The sequence below is a fragment of the Melospiza melodia genome, chromosome 2 (assembly GCF_035770615.1).
Source record: "Melospiza melodia melodia isolate bMelMel2 chromosome 2, bMelMel2.pri, whole genome shotgun sequence".
Classification (NCBI taxonomy): domain Eukaryota; kingdom Metazoa; phylum Chordata; class Aves; order Passeriformes; family Passerellidae; genus Melospiza; species Melospiza melodia.
In genome coordinates, this window is record NC_086195.1 from 75386497 (window position 1) to 75400895 (window position 14399).

The 14399-nt window shown below is 36.4% G+C and overlaps 1 protein-coding gene across 4 annotated transcripts in view; it reads left to right on the forward strand.

Moving 5' to 3' along the window:
• The window catches only part of CNTN5 (contactin 5), a 611453-nt gene that overhangs the window by 177386 nt on the left and 419668 nt on the right, over positions 1-14399 (forward strand). For all 4 annotated transcript variants that reach the window (XM_063148896.1, XM_063148898.1, XM_063148895.1 and 1 more), the window contains one exon: positions 12660-12799. The gene's annotated coding sequence lies outside the window, so the exon portion shown is untranslated. The remainder of the gene's footprint in view (positions 1-12659; positions 12800-14399) is intronic.

The following is a 14399-nucleotide window of genomic DNA, read 5'->3' on the forward strand; positions in this document are numbered from 1 at the left end:
GGAAGGAAGTGTCGGAAGGAAGGAAGTGTCGGAAGGAAGGAAGTGTCGGAAGGAAGGAAGGAAGGAAGGAAGGAAGGAAGGAAGGAAGGAAGGAAGGAAGGAAGGAAGGAAGGAAGGAAGGAAGGAAGGAAGGAAGGAAGGAAGGAAGGAAGGAAGGAAGGAAGGAAGGAAGGAAGGAAGGAAGGAAGGAAGGAAGGAAGGAAGGAAGGAAGGAAGGAAGGAAGGAAGGAAGGAAGGAAGGAAGGAAGGAAGGAAGGAAGGAAGGAAGGAAGGAAGGCATTTTGATTCAAAGGATAGTGAAGTTTTGATGTAAGTACCTTGACCTTCCTTCTTTATGTTTCTACTAGAACTAGTGTGGTTTTGGTATGTACTAAACATATTTCAAGGACAGTGCAGCACAGGCTCTCCAGATCCCTAAACTGATTTTAAACTGAAGGAAGGCAGGTTTAGATTAGATGTTAGGAAGAAATTCTTAACTCAGAAGGTGCAAAGCACTGGAACAGGCTGTCCAAAGAGGTGATGGATGCCTGATTCTTGGAAGTGTTCAAGGCCAGGCTTGACAGAACTCTGGGCAACCTGATCTAGTGAGTTGCACCCCTGCCTATGGCAGATGGGTTGGAATTAGGTGGTCTTTAAGGTCCCTTACAAGTCAAATCATTCTGTGATTCTATGAATATTCAGTACAGACTACCCCATGGGCCGTATGTGTCTTGTAGGGAACTGATTTAACACTTAGATATACTGATCTTATCATACTGTGCTGAATGATTTCCTACTGTAAATTTCTCCTTACTCCTTTGCTAAACCTAGGGAAGACTGAAAAAATATTCTGGGCTAACTGTACTGTTTTTTCTGTCAGGATAGAATTAATTTCTTCATTGTAGCCAGTGTTGGGCTGTGTTTTGAACCTGTAGTGAAAAAAGTGTCGATAACAGAGGTTTTAGTTATTGCTGAGCAGAGCTAACACAGATTCAAGGATTCTTCTATTTCTTGTACTGTTTTGGCAGTGAGGGCACTGGGCATGCACGAAGTCTCGGGAGGGGACACATCCAGGAGAGCTGAATACTACTGACACAGGACACAGAGGATATTCCATGTCATCATGCTCAGCATGTAGAGCTGGGGGAAGAAGGAGGCAGGGGAGGGCATTGAGAGTGATGAAGTTTGTCTTCCTGAGTCACTGTTAAGCACAGTGGAACCCTGGTTGTCCTGGAGGTGTCTGCCCACCTGTTCATGAGATGTGGTGAATGAGTTCCTTCTTTTACTTTTCTTGCTTGCACAATTTTTTTTTTAACCAATTAAACTGTCTTTATCTCAACACATTATTTTTCTGATTTTTACCCTTTGGACTGATTATTTAGGATTTAAGAAAAAAAGCCTGAATACAGTAAAGGATGGTAATAATAAAAACATTAATAATAATTATTTATTTTGAACAGGATTTTTGTATCTATACCACACATTTGTTCCATGCATGAAAGCGCAAACCTAGTATAATTTTATATTTAATTTTCTAATGCAGCAATATAAACTAATTTAAAAACAGACATGACACATAATTGACAAGGAGTGCTATTACAGAATATTTATCAAACAGGTTAAACTTATGAATACAGTTTTACATTGAAAATTCATAGTTTTTACCTCTGCTGGATTTTTAATGACACACATGTCTGGTGATTTCAGGATGATATCACAATCAGTGTTTTCTTTTCTCCAAAATAATCTCAGGGCAAAATGATATCTGGTTTGTGGCCAGTTCTGGCCTGAAATCCTTTTTTAGGCATAAATGGGCCAAAAATATGCCTATGGGCTTTGTCCTGTAACTCAGGTAAATTGCTGGTGCACACCTCAGTATACTGGCAGCGAACAGGATCATGCAATTTGCTTTATTTCACTCACTTCTTTAGTAGGATACATGCTGCTACAATATTTTCTTCATAATGTTTCTAACTTATCTGATAATTTGTAAAGATATTTATTACTCCAGGCCTTTTCAAGGAATGCTAGGAGCAACAGTGCAAAAATTCTGTGCAAAATCCAAAAAGAAGTCACAAGTTGAGTCTTTTACTGCCTTGATTGTTGTCCACTCTTCTGGACACGTCCCCTCCCAAGACTTCATGCATGCCCAGAGCCCTCACTGCCAAGGAAGTACAATTTGAAAGTAATATTGTTTCTGATGTATGGTAGTTTTCTTTGTTTAAAAGAAAAATACTACTCCTTCAGGATAAAGAAATATTTACTTATTTCTGAAAATAGTCTTATATGCATTTTCATTAAGAGAAGAGGAGTTTGAGAGGAGACTTCACTACTGTCTGCAGCTTCCTCAAGAGGGAAAGTGGAGAGGCAGGCACTGCTCTGTTCTCTGGTGTTCAGTGATAGGATCTAAGGGAACAGCATGAAATTGTGTCTCTGGGGAAGTTTAGTTTGAATATTAGGAAAAGATTCTTTGCCACTCAGAGGGTGGTTGGGCATTAGAGATGGTTCCCAAGGAATGTGGTCACATCATCAAGACTGACAGAGATCAAAAATGTTTGGACAATACTCTCAGGCACATGCTGTGATACTTACGCTGTCCTGTGCAGGGTGTAGAATTGGATTTCGATGATCCTTATGGGTCACTTCCAACTCAGGATATTCTATGACCCTGTGGTAGAACAGCCACTTTTCCTGTGTCACTTGCAAACTTGATGAGAATATTATCATACAATCATAATTGAAGTATTAAAATGGACTGGACACAGTGTTGACCCCTGGAGTTCACCACCAGTCCCTGGCCTCCAATTAAATATTTCACCAGAGATTACCACCACAATGGTCTGGCCATTCTGTCAGTTCTTATTTCATCCCAAAGTCTTTTCATCCGGCCCATACATAAGCACCTTATCTATGAGGCTGTGAATGTGTTACTGAAGTACAGGTAGAAAATTGCCACGGCTCTCCTCACTTCTGCAAGGTCAGTCATTTCATCATACAAGTTTATCAAGCTGGTCAAGCATGACCTCCCTTTCGGGAAGCTATGCTGACTATTCCTGATGATTTTCTTGTCCTTCATGTGCCTGGAAATAGTATCCAGCATTAGCTAATCCATAACCTTCCCAGGGACTAAGGTAAGGCTGAATGGTCTGTAGTTCCATGAGTGGGCTGTGTGTTGTTAGAAGATTAATATTAGAAATATTTCTAGGACTTGTGTAACAAGATGAGCTGGAGAGATCTTTACTTGATAATATTTCTCCATGCACCAATAACCTCATGGCTTTTTCAATAACATATCAAAGCAACTCTGAATATTTAAGAGTTCCAACACTAAGAGGAAGAGCAATATTTGTTTGGAAACCATTGAGAGAATGAAAAAGAAAATTAATAAAGCACAGGAAACACATTAAGGTGTTTTTATGTGATTAGCTAAGTCAGGCACCTTCATCTGAATCTATAATTTTTCCAGATGTATCCATGTCCCCTTCCCTCCATTTTACTTTAACCTCTAACATAGATGAATTTCTAAGGTTGATGGAGAGAAGCAAGGGGAAGGGGAAATGGAGGAAGAGAAGGAAGGCAAAAAGGAAGGTGTTCAGAGCCCCTGGGAATGAGGATGAACAAAGATCTAGTGGGTTCTATGGGACAGTGTTGCACTAGCTGAAAACTAACTGTGATTTGAGGCACAGAGCAATGTGAGAAAGAGAGCAGGAGGACAGTTGTGGGCATTTAATAATCTTGAGGTGATGGAGAGACCTTCAGTCTTTAGCCCAGTCAGGACTCACATTATGGGAGCAATGAAAGCAATGTTGGCAGGAGGACACTTATGCATGTTGGAATAATGTTTTCAGTAAAAATTAATGCCTTTAGCATTCTTCCCTTGTAGTTCTAAATCTGGCATCTGTTCCAAATCACACTTTTTCTATCACAATTTCAACTTGGCTTTAACTAAATTGATATATTTAGAAAGGAATTTTCCTATGTTTAAAATATTCAATGTATGTATCTGCCCCCTGATCATACACTTAGTAAACAAAGAAATATATTCTTCATTAAATTTTTGTATGACTAGTCCTAAAATGTATCTCTGATCTTTATCTCATTTGCTCCACCTATACTTAATTTGCACAGAATTGTGGCATCTATGTGTCATTTTCCAGTGTAACTTACTTTCACCCTGGCTTGGTTAGAAAATGCTCTGAATGACATGGCAAAGCCACTGAGGCCACTGTTTAGTCACTGAGCCCCCCTACTCTCCAGTTTTATCATGGTGCTGCCTCTCAGTACCTTTGTCTGCATGAGAGAATAGTTCAGTCATCTTTTGTCCTTAGTGTTTTTTAGTTACAGGTAGTGTGTATTGTCAGATCTTTACTCCTGCATTACCTATTCTCTTGTATTGACTTATTAAGTAATTCTATTTTCCTTGCTGCTTTAATAGACCACTCTTTTCTAATGAAAGGAGGATGAGAGAATGAGAAGCAGCATGTTTCCAAAGTAAAGTGACAGGCAGGAGACTTAATTTCTTTTACTGTTTAGACAGAGGCTCACTGTTTGACTTTGAGAAAATCACTCAGAAGGTCCAAATTTGCAAGCAGCTGCACAAAGTTTGGGTGTCTTCCTTTTGTTACCTACCATGGAGTTTTGTTCTGAGTGGTGTTCGACAGAGAGAACAGCAGTTAAAGGTGATGACACGTGCAGGTACTTGATTCAACAATTAGGATAGTATTAGAGTATTTCAAAGTCAATATCTTAAAGCCCTAGATGATGTCAAGCTTTTTCTTTTTTCTTTTTTCTTTTTTAATGCTGACTTGAAAAATATTGTTCCTTGATTTTCGTATCTGCAAATAGGAAATAATAGCATTCACAAGTTCTGTTGATTGAAAATGTTTATAAAACTTTTTAGGATTGCTTGTTTTATATAATAAGAGATTTATGTTAGTTTTATTATGTTATACATACTGGAAGCATTACAAACAAGACCAGAGGGAAAGTGACTCACTTTGCTAGACTATGGCTATTCACCAGGTCTTCTGAAAAACAAGACTCGAGTCAGTCTTCACTGCACACTGATCCACATTATTGTGTGCATAATGAGTCAAAAAGAAGAGAGACACAATTAGTCATAATTCTGTCTTTCCTCTTAGAAAGTGATAAATATCCAAGAAAAATCATCTGCGGCTACAAAGTTGAAAGAAAACATCCTGTTGGTTAGATTTGAAAATAAGTATCTTTCCACAACTAAAAAGAATCTGAGCAAACAGATGCATCAGAAGTTGAGCTCAGAGGAGTCCACCATGAGCTCAGTACTTGCACTGACAACCAGTGAGCTTGTTTCTAAAGGGTATTGTTTTACTAACAATGATGCAGCAGCAGAAACATCATGTGTGGTAGAAAGGTGGCCCTATATATAAATATGAAGATCCTGTTGGAGTGGAGTTGGAAAACAATATTGGCCAAGGAACTCTCTCACAGTTTCCTTCTCCATCAATATACCTATTTTTACTGTGTTGGAAGAAGCTTAGTTGCATGACAGATCCCTTGGAGGAGATGGCACTATGACAAGACAATATGCATGAAAAAAAGGTGAGATTAAACTCAATAACAGTGCCAGGGTTACACAGCTTGTACACACACAGAAATTGCCAAAGGGGTTTGTAGGATTCTGTAACACACAAGAAGATGGAAGCTTTTAATTCCTTAAAATTTGTCTACATTATTACAGAGTATCAAAAATGCTACAAAAATCAACACCAGCAAGAATCCTATCACAGACATCATCACTAGCAAATGTAAAAAGGATCAATAAAGGGAATATATATAACAATTAAAAATCACTATCAGCTATCAATAATAAATTAACAAGCAATAGCATGACAACAGTCAATGGCATCAGCATTCAATCATATAGAAACAATCAATATAAAAATTTCCAATAGTTAATATAGGTTACTGTTAGTTTTTCATTAGTGAAGCAACTTCTCACTGATATAAGATGACATATTACTTATATGGATGTAAATTACCAGTTTTGAGTGAATTAGGTTTCAGAATTGGCCAAATGTTGAAGTGTTGGACAAACCAGTCACCAAGAGAGATCCAGCCATGCCAGAGCTTTTAAGGACAAAATGAAACCACTCCAAAAGTGGGCCCGAAGCAGCAACCAACACCTTAAACGAGTCTGACTTCAAAAATGATTGACATCATGGACTCTGGAGTTAGCCAGGTATCCTCAATGAGAGTCTAAGATCTTGTAGAAAGTTTGTGTAGATTTCAACTTGTTCACAAAATTAAAAACATGTGCAGCATGGGAAGTTTTCAGGGAGATAGAAGCTCTATTTTGGATAAAAATTAAGTTCTTTGTCTATTCTAGAGATATAAAAGGGTGTAGAACACACCATTTTGAGCAGCCAGTAGATGTTGTTGATGTCTATTTTTCATCCAGACCACCAAAAAAGTTGCGATGTTTCTGTTTGTCCAGCCCAATTTTGTTTTCCAGCACTGCTTCCACTTTTTCAGAGTCTAAGTTGCAGTTTCTTGAGGTTTGCACTTACTGATGGTATCACAGGAGGTCACCACTTTCCAGGCTCCTCGCCTGTACTTTTAAAGAGGTCAGCTGCACTTTTTCAGTATGTTTCTTGTTCCAGGACCCAGTTCCCAGGCTCATGGCTTCCATACCAACAGGAATTTTCTATGTTAGTACTTTTCCACTTTCTAAACTTTTTGGCTGCTTGCATCACAAAGTTATCTTAGTATTAGTTGTGACTCAGAGTAAAATCCCCAAGTAAATCATGCAGCACTGTGTTGCTCACCTTCTACATCTCCTGATGTTAGAGAAACAGGAAACAGAAGTCAAATGTTATGCCACTTACAATATTTGTAAATGATCTTTAGGAGCTGAGTGTGTGTCCTCAAAGTTTCATCTGTACAGCTAACAATTATCTTCTGCCATATAATTTTGTTCTTTCAAAATCTACATCTAAGCAATTGAGTTCTTCCAATACTGAGCTCTATAGTTTACTGGAAATGACAATTAAAAAACCTCATATTTATTGGCATCAGCTCTTGGTGACCTTTAACTTACTAATTCATGTGTCCATGGTTTTCCTTCTGAAAAATGGACTTTAACTTCTATTGTGAAAAAAATCATGGTACACTGCAGACAGCACCAGTTGTGGGTGTTACAGATATTAGAGACACCATTATTATTGTTATTATAATGCAAGTGAGGCAAGAAGGACTATTCTGGGATACCATCTTACTGTTCGTGAAGTTTGTAGATGGAAGTAGTCAGTAAAAATTACTTTTGAATATCAATATATCATTTAAAGATGAACATGTTGCTACGTATTTAAGAACTTGAATAATGATCTCTACTTCTGTCTACCAGATAAAAAATGTATTATTAAATTATTTTTTTGAAATTACTGAGATATGTGCATATATTTAAAATAAATTCCTTGATTAACACGCTTTCTGAAAATTTTCCTACTGGAGAAGTCCACAAAGGACAGGGTTGAGGACTGTGTGGTACCTATCATTCCCTTGTGCGAGTAAATAATTTCTCATCACTTCAGGATTTGAAGTTTGTTTTCTAAGTGGAATATTTTTATTCTAAATTTAAGGTCAGAATTAGACACAGCTTCCCTTGGGGCTGACCAGACTGTTGCCCATCACAAAAGGACAGAAATGCTTTCACACTTCCAACTAAACCAGTAGAAACCCTGTCCTGTGTTACATTTGATTTCTCTATGGGTTTATTCAAAGCAGACATTTAAGGATAATGTGAGATGGGAGAAATAGCTAACTCGTGTAGTAGTTTTATGTGCTTTATTTTAAAATGTATTTTAAAAAGGCTTGGGCTGAAATATGACCAGCAATGGACAGTATATTTGATAAGGACTCTGAGGAAGAATTTCTTGCCATTAAGATATATCTGGTATATCTACACCGTCTGTAATCTTCACCTGTCAAGACTGTACAGTACCAGAAATAGATTGAAGAAAATAGCAGAAAAAAAAGACTCTAAATGGAAAACATTGCAGTGAGATTCCAAAAGCAGGATTGAAACTCAAATACGCAGTAGAAATTCTGCAGGGAAGTGGGGGGAGCGGTTTAGAGCAAGCTTATTCTTCAGTGTACCCTACAGTACAAGGCCTCCCAGAGGACATTTAGGAACGCAGTAGTCTTTGATCTTATCAAAACTGTGTTTGTGAGGATGGTGCCGTCTGCCTTGCAGTCACCAGGTAGTCTGGTTGCACAGCAGGAACCTCTTTCCTGTAATACAGACACAGATAGTGAAAGCTGCTTCATCTGTCTGAGGGAGCCTGGAGTTTCCCCTAGTTCAATGTGGGAGGTATTGCGTTTCTTAGAAAAGCTTTTTTTCCACACAGCTGATGATGCCGTGACACGTTTTCAGAGTAGCTAGGGGCTGTGGGCCCATTTGGCGCAGTAGGAAAAAGGCTAAACTGAGTGGGAGAAAGATCTGATTTGGCCACTTCAAGAAAAAAGGTAGAATTATTGAATAGACATGTGATAAGAAGATAACTATTTTTCCAAACTGTGCTACATCAGAAATAGTAGATTTGTTTAATAAATTCTGAAGGGCAAGTCAATTGAAAAGATATTTTAATGAAAAATAAAGGATTTACCCTTCAACACAGAATGAAATTTTAAAAGGGCGTAACTTTCCTGTGTGAGGTCAAAAGCAGGAGAAAGATCTATACAACTCTCTGGCTATTTTTTTTCCAACTACAGCAGGTCTCAACGAAATTCCTTGCTGAATCTATTGCCTCTCTATTTGCCTCTCCTACCTTGCCCTTCCACAATATTTAATAACTTTATAACTGCTTCTCCTTTCTAACATATAGAAATCCACTGATTCTTAAATGGTCATTAACAAGAATGTAATCTGTCTTTTCTGAGGATCACTGGGAGACAGCATAGCCCTACAGTGAGCTATTCTTCACATCCCTCCTGCACAGCCTTTCTAAGGATACTGATTTTACACCTCTCTCCACTCTAATTTCCTGTTCATTCTACAGTATAACATCTATTAGTCACAGAAAGTTGGAAAGTTAAAGACTCTGCAGCTGGAGTACTCTGAGGCTTGCAAATAGAAAGGTTTTAGACCTTTGTGTGTAATGGGCTGTAAAAGTAAAAGCTGTGATTTATTGTTTCTTTCAGTTGCTGAAACCTAATGGCTAGCCCACCTTCTGTGGAATTCAGTGATCTGCAGATGTTTATATCTAATAAAATGTTTGAATAAATTGTGATTCTTTTCCTTTTAATGCATCATGCTTCCATGTAACTGTGGAACATTTCTTTCCAAATTATATTTTTAACATTCAGTTCACAGCTGAAAGTAACACAGATTTATATTTATTTTCATAACAAAAGAAGTTTTTTAAAATGAAACCTGTGACCATTAGTAGTTTAAAAATCATTATTCCTGTTAATTCATGTTAAATCAGCCTAAAAATAAATAAATAAAAAAATAAATGCATATGGATACAGATGGACACAAAATGCTAGCTTATATTATAGACACACACTCAAACCAGGTCATGGATATATACCTCTGTAACTTATAAAAGAGAAAGTAATACAAGGAAACAAAAAAGTTAATTTTGAACTGTACAAAGAGGGGGGATTTGTCATTATTATTGTCAAAAGGCAATTTGTATATTTGCTTTTAATTTCCATTACAAAATAAAAAATATAAAATTATCAGAATCAAATTAAATGATTCTTAAGAGCAATGTCTTTCTTTTCCAGGTGAAGCCACAAGCTTTGCAGGCAAATGATTGATCAGCTTAATAATATCTAGGAATGAGTTTCAAAATGTGCTGTGAAAAAGCATAATTTTTATGGTCAAAAAAAGAAACATATTTTTATGTAGATTCAGTAGTTTATTGTTAGTGTAATTTAAATCCTAACTGTCTCTTGAAGATTCCTTTTTAGCTCAGTACCTATCTTTACAGATAAATAGAAAAAAAAAGAAAGAAATTTAAAATAACAAAAATGATAACATCACAGATGAAGTTGAAATTTCCTTGTACACAATCTTGATAACATTTTTGTCCTATTAAGTTTGGTTTCCCAACACATGCATCTAAATCTTGTCTTCAGCATGGGGAGAAGCTTCAGCCGTTTAATGTAATTTTGTGGGTGTTTTCTTCCTCATCTTAGACTCACATAAGGAGTTTTTCTATGTTTGCCAACTTTCTCATAACTTGCTATTTGTCACTATTTTTCAAATGTGCTTCTTCTGTAATTATTAATTATGGCATACTTTACATATGTTAGTTATGTGCTTTTTTTCTCTTTGATGCATTTAAAAGTGATTTCTGCAGGTCTATACTACCTTAGCTGATCATTAGTAGGGTGCTTATCGCCATTGGGTCTGGAACATCAGTTTGTATCCTATTTCTTATTACCCTCTCTGCATTGCATCCCGTGTCCCACCATTCAAGGTCTGTTTCTCCACACCACAACCGTATTCCTCTATGCTATGTTGCTATTTTATAGTCATAAATATCAGATTCTATACAGAAAAACTATCTGTTACTACCACATATATGAAAATTTTACCATAGGAAGATAAGCAAAAGCAAAATTAAATAAGACCTAGCTTCTTTTAAATTTCAAAAATTGCTGTTACAGCTCTAGCATAGAGCTCATAACAAAGTTTAGCTAGGTAAGAGAAGTTCAGGCAAAGTAAACATGGCTGTCTTGTAGCCTTGAAATTTTGTAAAAGGATCATGGCATGCTGATAGCTGTAGCAACATCTTATTCACTGGGCTACAGGATCCATTCCACTCAGAGAAGTATCTAGGGCTTTTTCTAACTTTTAGCTAAATGCTTCAGGGCTGAGGTCATCAATATCCAGGTGCTGATTGGAGAAGCTCCTGGTGTAGTCAAATGAAATAAAGGGTGATTGTGCGGAAGTGCTTCTGTCAGAGATGGGAATTGATGGGAATTAATCTTTGTCTTCATAATCTTTATAAAATTTCACTGTTTTCTGCTGGGTGAACCAACTCTAAAAGAAGGATGAGCAGATTACCTTCCTTTGCTTCATAGATCTAAATGGTTTCTGGACTGCAGATGCAGCTTTGAATCATGCAAGCAGTACGAGGCAGAGCTGTAATATCACCTAAGTAAATTCTTGTCCTCTAGGCTGGACTTCAAGAATATTAATAGGAATGACAGCAGATTTTCTCCCTTATACTGTTTGTTTGCTTGTTTGTTTCAAAATATGCAATGTAAGTCAAATCTGTTCTCTAGTCCCTGAATTCCGTGCCTTTCCAAAGGCAAGGTCTAAGTAAAATTTTTAATTCAAACTCCAAAGCTAATAGAATGAGGGAAGATTGTTCATAATTCTTATGTGAATTAGCTATGAAACTGATAGTCAGTTCTACCACAGTGTTTTGGTAGAAGAAATTTGGACATCTAATACATTTCCTGCCTGTCACATAAAGAGGTATAACTAGGACCCTTAGTTGGCTATTTGTTTGGTTGCTTTGTTTTGAGGAGGGCAAAAACTATTCAATAGATGCTGCTGGTTCCCCAGGATAACAGGTGAGGTAGACAGTTAACCAGAACATAAAGACATTCCCCATGATTCCTTTAGACAGGATGAAATAATGAAAAAGTCAAGGGAAGAAGCATTTAAAAACTTAATCAGATTGAATACAAGAAAATGAAAAAAGGAAAAGCTTTAACATTATACAATTGTGTTAATTGTTTAGTTAATAAACAGTTTTTTACAGAAAAGACTGTGTTTTAGCCTTTATGTGAAAATTAATCTAAATGCCCATGAACACCACAACAGTAGTTTTTTGTTTGAGTTTTAGGGGTTTTTTTGTTTGGGTCTTTGGGAAGGTTTCTTTTTGGATTTTTGCAGGTTGTTTGCTTAGTTGGTTTTTGAGGGGGAATGGTAAGGGGTTTTTTGCTTTCTTAATGGAGGCTGCTAACAATTGTTCAAATTTATTAAAAGTGTTGTGATTTCTCTGTTGTCAATTTAACTTAATGATTGAATAGTTCAAACAATAATTATTTTAAGAAAGCCATGCTCTATTTTTTTAGGATAATAAGCTAAATGGAGACACATGCCTCTAGTGTATTTTCAAATGAGTACCTTGAAAATGAAATAATCAACAAAGTCATAATTGCATGCTATGTGAAAAAGGTCACTCTAAAAAATTCCTGTGAGAAAACATCTTTACAAGAATGCTCATGAGCTGGTTTAAATTCAAACAACAGAAATTATTTTACATACCTTCCATTATAGATGAGTCTACCTGAACATAAGAGGCTAATAATGTGAATCTGTACATTTTGCATTCTTCCCAGCACTATCTTTTCTTAAAGGGTAGCAAATAAAGAGGAACTCTTAATTTCTCTTAATTCTCTTAATGTTTTTTTGTTCTTGTTGCAAGAAATAAGGAGTTTTTTTTCCCACCAAACGGCATAAAACAAACTTTTACATTCTATATCCACTCTGAAGCAAGACAGGTAGCTCAGATTAAACTCATACAGCCAACCAGCGCTGTCATGTCATGCAATAGGCAAGTAATGAAACATAAAGAGCCAATGAACATATGTCCACATAGAAGAAAGTTTGACACATCTAACACTTTCACAACAGCTCTACACACGTGTAACATTTTTTTCCCCCACCACAGATTATGAAAAGGGAATCCTAATACTGTTGGATCCAGCGCAGCGCCTGAGCATCGTCGGCTTTCACTCATACAGGACCTAATCTGTGGAGATCAGTTCTGTTGTGAAGAACAACTTCTGTACAGACAATTGGGAAATTGAGGTACTGGATATTTAGACAAAACTGCTTTTGGGATATCTTTATTGTTTTTAATTTTTGCCTTTATTGGTTTATAAAGTTCAATTCAAACACAGATGCTCTCATGAGCAATTTAAACTGATTAAGGTCACAAATGGAACAGAGATTACAAACCCAATCTAGTTTTATGGATGATATTGCTTTATTTTACACCATCAGTTTGCAAAAGGTTCTGTTTTAAAAGTGCTTACCACTCCTTGAAAGTGTTTAAAATCGTGACTGCGGTATACTCTTTACCTGAATGCACTGAATTAATTTTGAAATCTAATTTTTCTGTCATGTTTAGTTCCATATAATTGATTTTAGAAATCTCTGTGGATGAGTCACAAAGTCTATACTGCATGTCTAATCTCTCAAGTATTTCAATGGGGCTTGATCTAGGTCTAGAATAGGTGAGTTTTACTGGAAGACTCTGATATGACAAGTGAGTTCCACAAAGGTAAACCTCTCGAAGGTCACGGATAATGCCCCTTTTAGGAGTTACGGTTTCTACAGCTTATATTAAGTGGTTTGTATAATAGAGTACTCGCTAGAGTACTGAATAAACACAAATTTGTATTAATGAAGCAGGTGAATACAGAAAGTTCTTTGCTCAAGAGCCTGTTGTGATACAAATCATTGTGATGCAGCAGCTGCAGATTTGAGTAATTTGAATCTGATATTCACTACACAGATGAACAATGGTTATTCATTTTCAATTTAGCATGAGTACAGCCACAGATTGAAAGGAGATGGAGTAAATGTCTGCAGTTATCTGTTAACTGGTGTGCTTTATCATTTCATAGCTGAATGACTCATGAACATGTAGTTCATAACACCTCTAATTAATTTTTGAGTTGAGTCTTTATTCTTAACCTCAAACTATGGTTTATTAATGGGTTAAGGTAAAGAGATTGCTAAAGTGTAATGTGTGGCTGTGCAAACATATTTGGAAGCTCATAGTTCACTGTTGGATGTCAGATGTTTTACCTGCCTACCCAACTAATTGAGAATCATACCAAAGAACCAGAAAGCCTTTGTAATGAATGAGAGAGACAGTGACCTCCAAAAGACGTAACTGAATTAGAACTGATGAACTTAATATGAGTAGATTCACAGTGTCATTTTAAAAATAACACAGTTCAAGTCTTTTTCCTGCCCTTGGAAAAGTATTGCACTAAAAGCATAGGAAAGATTGGCAAGTGAATTTTAACTTGTTGGTTTTTAATTTTTTTTTTTCCACAAATGTTACAAGAGTAGAAGATTTATTGAAAGACATTTGTTATATAAAAATATTTTGGTTCTGAATGCACGCAAAGCAGGCTTTCTGTAATCTTAGAGATGTCTTTAATAGTTTTGAGCAAAAAGTGATAGGGGAAGAGAAAAGGGCAGAAGTTTTTTTTCCCAAGAGATAAATGAAAAATCATTCTCTTATCTTTCTTGTTAAAGAAGAGAAAAGATAAGTTAGAGATACAATTGTTTATGAAATGTGAAAGACATAATTTCCCACAGATTTGTGTTTCTCAAAACGATTTCTTATAGCCTAAATAATTGTGTATACTATTCCAGAATTCTGTTAGTCTTT